The 12,300-nt window shown below is 41.7% G+C and overlaps 1 protein-coding gene across 1 annotated transcript in view; it reads right to left on the minus strand.

The window, feature by feature from the left end:
- TASOR2 (transcription activation suppressor family member 2) overlaps positions 1–12,300 on the minus strand; it is a 2,454,942-nt gene that overhangs the window by 355,226 nt on the left and 2,087,416 nt on the right. The window lies entirely within an intron of this gene.

Here is a 12,300-nt window from a genome sequence, read left to right on the forward strand (position 1 = left end):
CTTTTGGAATGTACCTTACCAGACACCTTCAGCAACTGGAAAGACCCCAAAAGTACCTCACCAAGAGGATCAAAGGGCTCAAACAAATGCCATATGCTGCCCGGTTAAAGAAACTCCAGCTCTACTCAGTGGCATACCGCCTGCTCAGAGGCGATCTGTGCCTGACGTATAAAGCCATGTCCAACCTGGAATTAATGGACATGCTGCACCTCAGAAAATCCAAATCCCATCGAGCTACGCACTCGAGAGACTTGAACCTCAGCACTGAAATAAATAGGACATGCTGGAGGGACAGAGTCATAACCCAGAGGCTCCCTTCACTCTGGAATAAAATCCCAGTCCAGGTTAGGCAGAGTCCCTCACTGACTCTCTTCAAGAGGAATCTTGATGAGTGGATGGGAGATCGTAGGTTTACCCCGGGTATCACTTCTGTGTCACTGTTAGAGGCACTGTATACAAACCTCGAAAAAGGGCATAGCAAAATTATTTTAAAATGGGTGTCGAAAGCCAAACACACTCTGGCTAGGCTTATAAATGCCCTAGGGCAGACAGCCTAGTATGAACCTATGAACTTGCAAAATGAAGGCTTTAGGTAGAAAATCCAACTCAGGTAATATCACAGGAGAACAATGAGTTTCCAAACTAAGCAGAAAAGGTGGAATGCAAAGCATCTGATCACTTGCTACATGATGACGCTCTAGAGCTTTCAGTAGGAAACCAGCACAAACGTTCAGCTAGAGTTGCACAGCAAGGCAAAGAGCAGGAAATGGTTACAACTCTGACACAGGCAATGTTGTGGAGTGATGGGCCAATGAGTTCCCATATGAAGGAGCAGATAAAGTACAGTTTTGTACCTACCATAAATGTAGATGTTTGAGTGTTCACCCTGCTGCAGTCATCACACTTGGGTTATCCTGTCGTCAGGCGGTCCCGCAGTCGGCCTGAATTCCAAAGTCTTGGTTTGGCGTTGGTTGCTGTCGCTTCTTCCTTGACGTTAGTGCACCAGGGGTATATAAGAGGCATCCAACGCCATTTTCTTCAGTTTTTCTTGCCCCAGATGTCAGGTGCCCCCCCAAAATGAGGTTACTACATAGTACCAATAATAAAAGTTTAGCATGAATAAAACATACCTCCAGCTATAAGCAAATACACCACAAAGGTTGTATCAGATTTTAAGGTATGGAAAGGTTTCAATTAGGTCAGAGGGGATGGAGGGATGGTAACCTGGACTGCAGCAGGGTGAACACTCGAACATCTACATTTATGGTAGGTACAAAACTGTACTATGTTCATCGTGTTATCCTGCTGCAGTCATCACACTTGGGTTGAATCCCAAAGCTAAGGACGGGAGGTGGAATCAAACAGGGTTAGAAGAGGCTAGAAGGCCCTGCAAAACTGCAGTGGCGAAGCCAGCTCTAGTCTTAGAGTAAAGTGGTAAGTGATAGTGTTTGGTGAAGATGTGTACTGAACTCCATGTTGCAGCTTCCAGAATATCCTTGGTTGGCACCCCCCTGAGGAAGGCTGTAGATGTAGCTGCTGCCCTGGTGGAGTGGGGCCTTATGCTAGTAGGAACTGGTTTTCCATGATGGGTGTAGCAAAAACTTATGCAATGTCCTATCCATTTGGAAATGGTCTGTTTTGAGATAGCCTTTCCTTGTGATGCTGTAGCATAGGATACAAAAAGCTGGTCAGATTTTCTGAAAACCTTAGTTTTATCCAAATAGTAACATAGTTGCCTGTGAATGTCCAAGGAGTGCAGGAGTCTTTCTCCTTTGTTCTGTGGATTTGGGAAAAAGGTGGGTAAAATGGATGGTTTGATTTAGAGCCACATTGGATACCACCTTTGGCATAAATTAGGGGTTAAGTTCATACAGAAACTCTGTCTTGATGAAAAATGAGGAAAGGCTCTACTGCCATTAGTGCCTGTAGCTCTGAGACTCTTCTGGCTGAAGTAATTGCTAGCAGCAGGGCAGTTTTCCATGATATAAACTTTAAATCACTGAGAAAGCTGGCTCAAAAGGTGGCAGCGTATGTTTTTCCAGAACATAGTTGAGGTCCCAAGTTGGCGTTGGTGCTCTCCTGCGAGGCCTTATGTTTTTGGTCCCTCTGAGGTATTGCCTTAGAAGTGGATGTGAAAATAAGGGAGGATCCGTGTTGTAGTGAGCTGAAATAGCTGAGGCGTGGATTTTAATAGATGAAAAGGAAAGTCCTTTGTGTAACATCTCAGTTAAATATTGTAGAATCTGAGGCATGTCCGGCTCAAGGGGATTTTGGCCTTTAGCTTGGTTCCAGGCGCAAAATGTTTTCCATTTATCTGAGTAGGCTTTCCTGGTGCTGGGCCTCCTGGCCTCTAGAATGACATCCATAACAGCTTGTGAAACAGGAGCTGGCTGGTTGCTTAGGTGATTTGCCATGCAGCCAAATTTAAGGTTTTGAGCTGGCTGTGTAGAATCTGACTGTCTTGCTGTGTGAGCAGATGAAGAATTTGTGGTAAAATCCATGGTGGGCCGTGGGCCATGTTCCTTAGTAGTGGGTACCAGTGCTGGCGTGGCCAGTCTGGGGCAATGAGTATCATTCGGGGTCTCTCCATTCTGACTTTCAGCAGCACCTTTGTGAGAAGGGACAATGGAGGGAAGGCATATACTCTCAACATTTTCCAAATGAATGAGAGTGCGTCCACTTTCCAAGCTTGATGGTGAAATGTCCTTGTGCAAAATTTTGATAGCTGATAGTTTTGGGGGTTGGCAAACAGGTCTATGTCTGGGTGCCCGCATTTTTGAGTTATCATTGCAAATACTTGTGGATCCAGTTTCCACTCGTGGGGATCCATGATGTTCCTGCTTAGGTCGTCTGCCAGTGTGTTCATTTTTCCTGGCAGGAATTGTGCTTGTAATTGAACTTGGTAAGTCAGAGCTGTGTTCCACAAGGTCATTGCTTGCCTGCATAGAGGGTAGGAATGTGTACCCCCTTGCTTGTTTATGTACCACATTACTGTGGTGTTGTCTGTCCTTATTATATAAGCTGTCCTGGATGTAAGAGGTCCTTGAAGGCTGTCAGAGCATTCTGTACAGCTAGCATTTCTTTTTGATTGATGTGCATATTTCTTTGATCTGTAGTCCATATGCCTTGAACGCACTGTCCTGCCATGTGTGCCCCCCAGGCATAGTCCAATGCATCTGTTGTCACAGTTTGCCTGGCTGGGGGTAAGGTGAAAGGCTGACCCTTGTTGAGGTGACATGCCTATGACCCCCACAGAAACTCCTGCTGAAGGCAGGGAATGACAGCTATCATTGTTTCCAAGCTGTGGCTGTGTTGAGTCCATACGCTTTTCAGGTACCATTGTAATTTCCTCATATGCAGTTTTGCAAATGGTATTAGTAGTATGCAAGATGCCATGAAGCCCAAGGCCTGCAGAATTTTTCTTGCAGGGAGTTGGGTCTTTGTTGCCATTATTTTGAAGTATTGAGTTAGTTGTAGTTGTTTATCTGGCGTCAGATAAGCCATCTGGGCCGTTGTATTCAAGCTAGCACCCAGGAATGCCATGTTTTGTGAGGGCACTAGTTTTGATTTCTTTTCATTTACTGTGTACCCTAGGCAACTTAGAAGGTGTTTTACAAACACCGGATGTTGTAAGAGAATGTCCTTGCTTTCTGCTTGGATGAGGCAGTCGTCCAGGTATGGGTATATTTGAATTCCTCTTTGTCTGCAGTATGCAATTACTGGTGCCAGGCATTTTGTGAAGACCCTGAGTGCAGTAGATAAGCCAAAGGGCAGTGCTGAGAATTGGTAATGGGTTGAACCTGCAATGAAACGGAGGTATCTTCTGCAATTTTGTCTGATAGGAACATGCAGGTATGCCTCCTTGAGGTCCAACGTTACTAGCCAAGCCTTCTTGCCCAACATGGGAAGAAGCTGCTGTAGTGTTAGCATCTTGAATATGGGTACTTGCAAGTAGGTGTTTAGAACTGTAAGGTCCAGAATAGGTCTCCATGCATTGTCCTTTCTGGGGACTAGAAAGAGCCTTGAGTAAAATCCTTGGCATTGCTCCTGTGTAGGTACCAGTTGAATGGCTCTCATGTCCATGAGAGCTGTAATTTGTTTTTGTGCCTCTGCCCATTGATTTTGTGGCAGGTTTGGCATTCCTTTTATCCTTGGCAAGGTGTGGAAATGGAATCTGTATCCTTGTGAGATAATGTCTAGGACCCATTTGTCCTTTGTCATGATGCGCCAGTTGTCTGCAAAAGTGCTAATTTTCCTCCCAAGGGAGCTGCCAAGAGAGCTTTGCTTGGCAGTTTGAGGTTTACGTCATTGTGTTTGTCTTCTAGTAGTTTGGGGCCTGTCTTCTCCTCCCTTCTGTGTTGAAGTGCCCCATTGGCGAGGTTTGTAAGGGATTTGTGCTTGACCTCTGCCCCTTGGGCGTCTGTATTTACCCCTCTGTGGTCTGTCAGAAGCTGGAAAGGACCAATTTTTTGTTGGCCAATTTCTGCTGAAGCGTGGGGGTTCTACCTGTAAGAAATCTTTGACTGTCTGCATAGATTTTGCCTTATCCTCCATTTTCCTTTAAAACCTCTTCTGCTTTAATCCCAAATAAGACATCCTGCTGTAAGGGTGCATCTAGTAACTTTGCTTAAACATGATCAGGCAGAGTTTGTTCCTTTAACCAAGCATGCCTACGTATAACAGACCCAGTAACAGCTGCTCTACAGGAAGCTTCCAATGAATCAAATCCACATTGTAAAGTATGTTTGCACACCTGTTCAGCTGCATGCAACAGATCCTGCATTCCCTTGAATTCAGACTGTTGAGGGTGCGTGCTCATCTTTTGTTTTAATTGAGACATTAGGAATTGCTGGTATTTCAGCATGTGAAACTGACAATTTGGTGCTCTCATAGCTAGAGTAGCTGAGGTGTAAACCTTCTTCCCCCACCTATCTAGTGGTCTGGAGTCCCTTTCAGAGGGTACAGGATTTTTTGCCATAGAAGCCTTAGCTACTTTGGGACCCTGGGAGATTGTCTCTGGGTCAGCAACAGGGCTTTTGTAAAGGAATTTGTGTGAGTCAGGCACTCTATAATATCTGTCTGGTTTGGCTGGAGCAGGAGGCAGAGATTCTGGATTTAGACTAGATTCTAAGTAAACATCATCCACAATGTCTAAAACTGGAGGGATAGCAAGAGGTCTGTGCTGGGGAAGTACAATAAACTCTTGGAGCCTTTTCTTTGAGTCGGAGTAGTCCTGACCTTCCCAGTGGAAATGTTCCCTCATGGTATGCAAGGTTTCCCAAAAGGAATAGTCTTCAGGGGGAGACGCTGAAGGAATGGAATCTTCAGCATCAGAATCTTCATAAGGGGTAAAGGAGTAAACCTGTTCCTCAGAGGAGTCTGAGGAAATAGACACTTGATCAGAGGAGGCATAATCCTCCTCTTGTCTAGGCCTTTTGTCTGGGGGGGGGGGGGGTGGGAACCCCTGATCAAAGAAATCAAATCTTCAGCCATTTTAAGCATCTGTTTCTTAGGCATGGGGCTTTGAACTGGAGACTGATGTACAGTCTTTCTTGGTTTTAGAGGAGTAGTCTTAAGCTTAGCGTACGATTTTATGGTGAGAGTAGTCGGTCTGAAGACACCTTCTGTAACCGAAGGTGTTTCCACAGCACTGACTTCTCCTTCTGCAATATTGTCAGTAGGGCCTAAAGAAAATGGCTGTGTTGGCCTCGTACTCTCTGCTTGAGAATCCAAAGCAGTCTGGGGTTCCAATTCTGCGGTCGCCAGGGGCTGCGTAGGTGCCTCACTGAAAACCAGAGAACCGGCGACCAGCCCAGCCAAGGCCTCGGAGTCTGGCTTGGATCTAGGCTGCCTGTCTTTATCTTTGCGTTTTTTATGCACGCTGGTAGTCGGTTGCTCTGACGGCATAGTATAATTAAATTTCCTACCGAAGTAGTGTCGTGCGAAATCAAAGCGTTGCTTTATAGTTCGCTTATTGAACCTAGCACAAAACCGACAACCAGTGACGTTGTGGTCTGGGCCTAGGCAAGGTATACAATAAGAATGAAAGTCCTTATGAGGTATTTGCTTCCCACAAGAAATGCAATTGTTAACTTTTTCTGACATCGGACTGAGGCAAGAAAAGGTTCCCCAACGGGGTACTTAGCTTTGAAGACTTCGGACTGAAATTCGATTAGAAAATCTCAGGTGTCGGCCGACCGGCACTTGCGAACTGCTTCTGCTTCGGGCACCGCATGGCAAGAAAGACTAAGAAAATGGCGTTGGATGCCTCTTATATACCCCTGGTGCACTGACGTCAGGGAAGAAGCAACAGCAACCGACGCCGGACCAAGACTTTGGAATTCAGGCAGAATGCGGGACCACCTGACGACAGGATAACCCAAGTGTGATGACTGCAGCAGGGTAACACGATGAACATCACAGGATGCAGCTGAAGAGGATATGTCACAGGAAAATGTACTGGAACTTTCTGTAGAATGCCAGCAGAAAAGAAGGTTAGTAATGGAGATGTTAAAGAAACAGAAACTGAAGTTATGGATTACCTGTGAAGTGATGAATTTAGTGTTGAAAATTCAACACAGGTAATGTCACAGCATGATGGAACAAAGAGTCACCTAACTAAGGAGAAGCAGGTGAAACGGAAGGCATCTGATGACTTGCTACATGATGATGCTCAGAAGCCTTCAGTATGAAACCTGTGCAGAGGTTCAGTTGAAGTTGCACAGCAAGGGATGGAGCAGGAAGCAGTGGCAACTCTGACGCACGTAGTGTTGTGGAGTGTTGTGTCAGTGAGTTCCCATATAAAACAACAGATGACGCAGGATGCAGCTGAAAAGGATATGTCACAGGAAGATTTTCTGTAGAATGCCCACAGGAAACAGACAGCAAACATGTGCTCTCAGTTTAGAAGAAAATAATCTAGAAGAGCTGCTTGAATTAATAGAGATGGATAGACATATCAAGAGCAATAAAAGAAATAGTTCACAGAAAGCAAATAATACCCAAACACTAGAAGTCTGATACAACAAATGAAAACAGTAAACAAGACTATTAAGAAAAATTCATCTGTTATAACGGAAGAAAATAGGCTATATTACTATGCAGCTAAATTAATAACAGATATAGTCCTACCACAAAAACGCAGAGCAATAGAGGAAAGGAAGGGAAGAAATACAATGCCATATTGGAAGCATCAAACAGAAAAAAATGATATAGCAATTAAGACAAGAAGTGTCACTGTTAGAAGAATACAGAAGAGGGAACAGATCAACAAAATTACTTACTGTGCTTTGCTTTTATCACGTCTATCAGAAACAGACCAGGATCTCTCATACAGTATTGCAAACACTAAATTAAAGACATCGGCACAGGTAGAAAAACTTAAAAGATATGTGGATAAATATAAAGGAAAATTACAAAGTAAGCAACTCTCTGCTGATCCAAAAGTTTCAGAGAGAACAGGGAAGCAAAGCAAAAGGAACAGAAAAAACATTACAAAAAAAGAAAAAAAAAGAAAAAAAAAACAGAGACAGTTTGGAGAAATATTTATGAAGACCCAGTGGAACATAAAGACACCAAATGGATAGAAAAGTCAAAATAAAAAGTAAGGAGTTCAAATGTAGAGGGCATGAAATTGGGTGAAGTAATGGCAAGAGAAATTGAAGCAAAATTCAGAAAAGTTCTTAAATGAAAAATCACAGGGCTGGATGCAGTACTTAACTTCTGGCTAAAAGTGTTAACATCTTTACACAAAGTTTTAGCCCTGAGTAAGAATTACTTATATGGGAATCCCAAACAGACACCAACTTGGTTAAAAACAGAAAAATTATACTCCTCCTTAAGAGTGAACCTGTAAGCCATCCTAAAAACTATATAGACTAATAACCTGCCTTCTGACGATGTACACACTATATAATGAAACTGATGTAGACAGAGTTTGTAACCATTTAGAAAAAAAAAAAAACTCAATCATGACAATAGAACAAAAGGAAAATAAAAGAAAAGTCATACGGAACAAAGGATCACCTGTTTGCTAAATAAAGCCATAAAAGAGAATTGGAAAAAGGGGAGGAATTTAAGGCATGGATAGATTAACAAAAAGCATTTGACAGCATCCCACGTTCATGCAAAAAGGGAGTGCTTACAGATGTACAAGATACATCCTCCAATGATTAATTATACTACAGTGACCATGAAACAATAGCAAACCACTTTGCAGTTAAGCCATGAAAAAGGGCAAATTATTATCCCAGTGATGAAAACTCAAAGGGGGAAATTCCAGGCTTATGCTTTGTCATCACTGTTATTTTGTCTTGCCCGTAACCCAGTAATCTGTTTAGGTTATGACTAAATTTAGCTTCCAGAAAACCACCCTGCTTAAAGGCTTCTCATTTTTTTGTGGATAAACTGCATAGTTCATCAGATGAGGAGTAAAAGCAGAGCTACAAGTGGTTAAAACTTTCTCAGATGATATAAGGATTTCATTTGGTCTTGATAAATGTGCAAAAGCAATGTTTAAAGCAGGGAAGCTGCAGTCCCAAGAAAATATCAGCCTCAGAGAGGAATGTGATATAAAGCAGTTTGAGCAGGAGGAAGTGTACAAATATCTAGGAAAAGATGAAGGATTGGCAAATAAAACACAAACAAATGTGAATAAAACTCAGTAAGGAATACTTCAGAAGATTACAACTAATATTGTAAGCAGCCTTGACATCTAGAAATAAAGTCTAAGGTATAAACCGACTTGCCCTTCCTATTCTGACATACAAGTTTTGATGTGATTGACTGGTCCCAAAGGTACTGGGGATTAGTTGGACAGGAATACAACAAAAATGTTTCATGCTCATCAAATGACACATTAAAAAAAACAGTATATACCAAGATCATATATTCCTTGCTTCAAAGGGGGTATGAGCTTCCTTGAAATTGATTACATGTACAGAACATCTGCATACAATATCTGTTGCCTCATTAGATCCAACCACAGTGAAATTTTTTAAAACATGGGACAGAAAGTCCAGGATTACCTTTCTGCTTAGTATAGCAGTAGCACTGCTCTGTCAAGTAGGAATGGAAATAAAACCAGTAGTAGACAGAAATCACACAGCAGCTGAATGCGTCAAAAAACTCAAAATACAATGGCAAGTACACAGATCTCCTGGGACAACCTCATGCCAACCAGGGTTTGACGCAGGAATGCTTAAGGAAAGGTAAGTTGAAACCAAAAGATGAAAGGTAACAATGGCAGCCCAGGATAGTGGACTACATATATGTTGGTTTAGAAAGTTCATTTAACAAGTGGGTGAAGCAGACATGTAGATTCTGTAAGAAAGAATTGGAAATAGTTTTTTTTTTTCTCTTTTTGGCAGGTTGTTGCGTGTTATTTGTTTTCATTGGGGAAGAAGGTTTGTATAGTAGATTTTGCTTGGAGGTGCTGGTGGAACCCCGATTTTCTTGAGGCAGATACAGAAACGACTGAAGCAGATCGAGGGCACGTTTATTGTAAGTATTTTGTGGGTAGTAACACTGAGAGCATTTGATTTAGTGGGATGTAAGAAATGACAGTAGGAAGAGAAGGGAAAGAGAGGTAATTGTTTAATGGGGATCTAGGAACCCCGTAAACAGCGCCTGGCTGGGAACGTAAATGATCTCTATGAAAATAATCTAGCGAACTTTTAAGAGTAGCACAGTTCTTCCATTTAAGAGTAATATGATGCATTATTTTGAGAGTGAAAGAAGTAAATGAGGTCAGGGTACATGCCTGCTTACCTGCTGAGTGAGTGTCTCTGTGTGTAATGTGAATATCAAGTGTGTATCTCAATGCTAACCGGGTAACTGCACTGTATTGCATATAATCCATCCGTATACAAAATTGTATTGTCTCAACTTGAGGAAATCGTCTTTGCAGACATTGGTTTTATTTCATAGCATTTCCAAAGCTATACAAAGTAACCTGTCCTTGAGTTATGGAAAATATGTGAATTCTTGTGGGAAATAGAAGTAACGATAAGTAAGAAAAAAATCGAAAAATGTATTGATCTTTTTTACTTCACAATTTGGCAATAAAAATGTTCAGTAGGTACTAGTTTTGTTTAATCATCTGTTTATGTTTATGTAAGATTGCTTCACATTGGTGGTATTTGTCTTCTTTTGGGGTTGAATACTGTGGCATTCATGCGACTTAAAGATGAGAAGAGGGTTTATGGTAGCCTGAGTTGTGGTATGGGACAATTGAGCACTTCGAGTGTGGACCTGGAGTGGTATTGGACCAGTAACACTTGAGGTTCGGTGTTAGTCTGGACCAAGAAGTTTGCACACGGTGGCAAGAATGTATCAAAATGCATATGCCCCAAATATGAATTAAAACTGCCTCATAACAATAAATGAACCCTTTTCCAAGATGCTGACCTCATAATTTCTGGAACTTAGTTTTATATTATAGGCTCCTTTTAATTTATCAGAACATAGCTTGATTGGTTTAGGTTGTGCAACTATATGCTGTACCACTGTTCCTTGTAATTGATAGTGCTTCACTTTTTTTTACTTCAAGGCATTGTTTAACCTATTCCTGACACTTTGGTGTAATGCATCATTTGTAAACAGTGAAGTCATAAGTGAAAATTTACCCCGGGGATTACTGCAGTGGCTCTGCTGGACAGAGGCACAGGGAACTAATGGCTCTGCTATACCTAGGCACAGGGAACTAATATAAGGGGGTGGCGAAAGCCAACACATTCTGGCTAGGCTTATAGATGCCCTCAGGCAGATAGCCTAATACTTACCTATGAACCTAATCTTTGCTGGATGTGATACACTCACGGCAGAGGGTGTGTCCACTGAAATGCACAATAATGTGGCAAGACTATGCTTTGAGGATTAAGCAAACACTACAATAGAGAAGTAGTTGAGAATCAGTGGAAACATGAACCACAAAACATTATACAGAAAGATGAAGTGTACATCACATGGGCTCACCCATGAACAACAGTCCAAATAACAGAAGTGAGAAAACCAGATAAAGTAATCCATGAAAAAAAAGACAAAAAGTAGCACTGATCACTGAAATTGCTACACCTAGTGATTACAGCGAATTACCTAGAGAGAGCCACTAAGTCATAAAATATCAGGATTTGCAGGCATAAATGACAGCACAGTGGAAGAAAGATACCCAGACAGTTTCTATAGTATTAAGAGCAATGGGTCTAATAAAAAATAATCTACAATCATATTTAGATATGCTACCAATGCATGTAACTCTGCATGAATTGCAGGAGTCAATTCTAAGCACACTGCAAGTGCTGCAAAAAGCACTCTTAGCTAACACTACGTACTGAAACAATACTAATTTCATGAACTTTAATTAAACCCTGACTTAAGAATGGTTATTTATTCCTGCCATGGTATTAGAAACCCAAAAGACTGAGAAATTAAAGCGAAGAATATTACATTCATAACACTGCAGAAAGTGCTCTAAGAACTAAGCCAACATAGGAATGAAGATTGATTTTGCCAACAGGGACGACTGCAAGTAGAGGTAGAAAAAGTAGGCAAGAGGGGGCTGGAGTTTACTGGAGAAAACTGTCAAAGGAACCAAGGTATTGGCAGCAAATAAAGAGAGGGAAAGGCAACAGAGTGGGATGAGGCCAAGAAGTCTGGACTGCAGGATAGAGACTGCATTCCCTATCGGGGATTGATATCAGAGTATAGGCAAAAGGAAAGGAATAAGGCAATCCTAAGTGAAAAACCTGCTCTGGTAGAGTTTTTGTTGAATCTAGAGAAGAAGCTGGTGGTAAAAAAGGGATAATTAGTACGACATAAAATACTGAATGATAACATTAAGAATCAATCAGAGGAGGTTAGAAAGGATTTGGAAGAGAGACTGGAAAAGCAATTTGCAAGGGAAGAATGTGAGGGCAAACTTATGCCTCCAAGTATGCTACAAAGTCCAGAAGGTTTAGGATTTTTGCTTGGAAGTGTTTGCATAGTAGTTATTTTTATACCTCAGTAGAGAACAAATGTTGGAGGAGTGAAGAGGAAGAAAGAGGCAACTGGAAACATGTTTTTTGGGAGTGTGATGAGTTGGCAGACTTTAAAAAATCCCTACAATGTACTCTATCAGAAATACTGGGGGATCAAATGGCTGTAACTACGGAAATGATTCAGCTGGAACACAGGATATCAACTGCCTAGACATATTAAGCCCCTATTAAATTTAAATCTGCTGGCTGCCAAAAAAGTAATTACTATAAAATGTAAATCAAAATTTAAACCACCTATATTTATTGAGTTTGTTTTCCAGGG

The sequence above is a fragment of the Protopterus annectens genome, chromosome 11.part0 (genome assembly GCF_019279795.1).
Source record: "Protopterus annectens isolate FY-2018-M chromosome 11.part0, PAN1.0, whole genome shotgun sequence".
NCBI classification, from domain to species: domain Eukaryota; kingdom Metazoa; phylum Chordata; order Ceratodontiformes; family Protopteridae; genus Protopterus; species Protopterus annectens.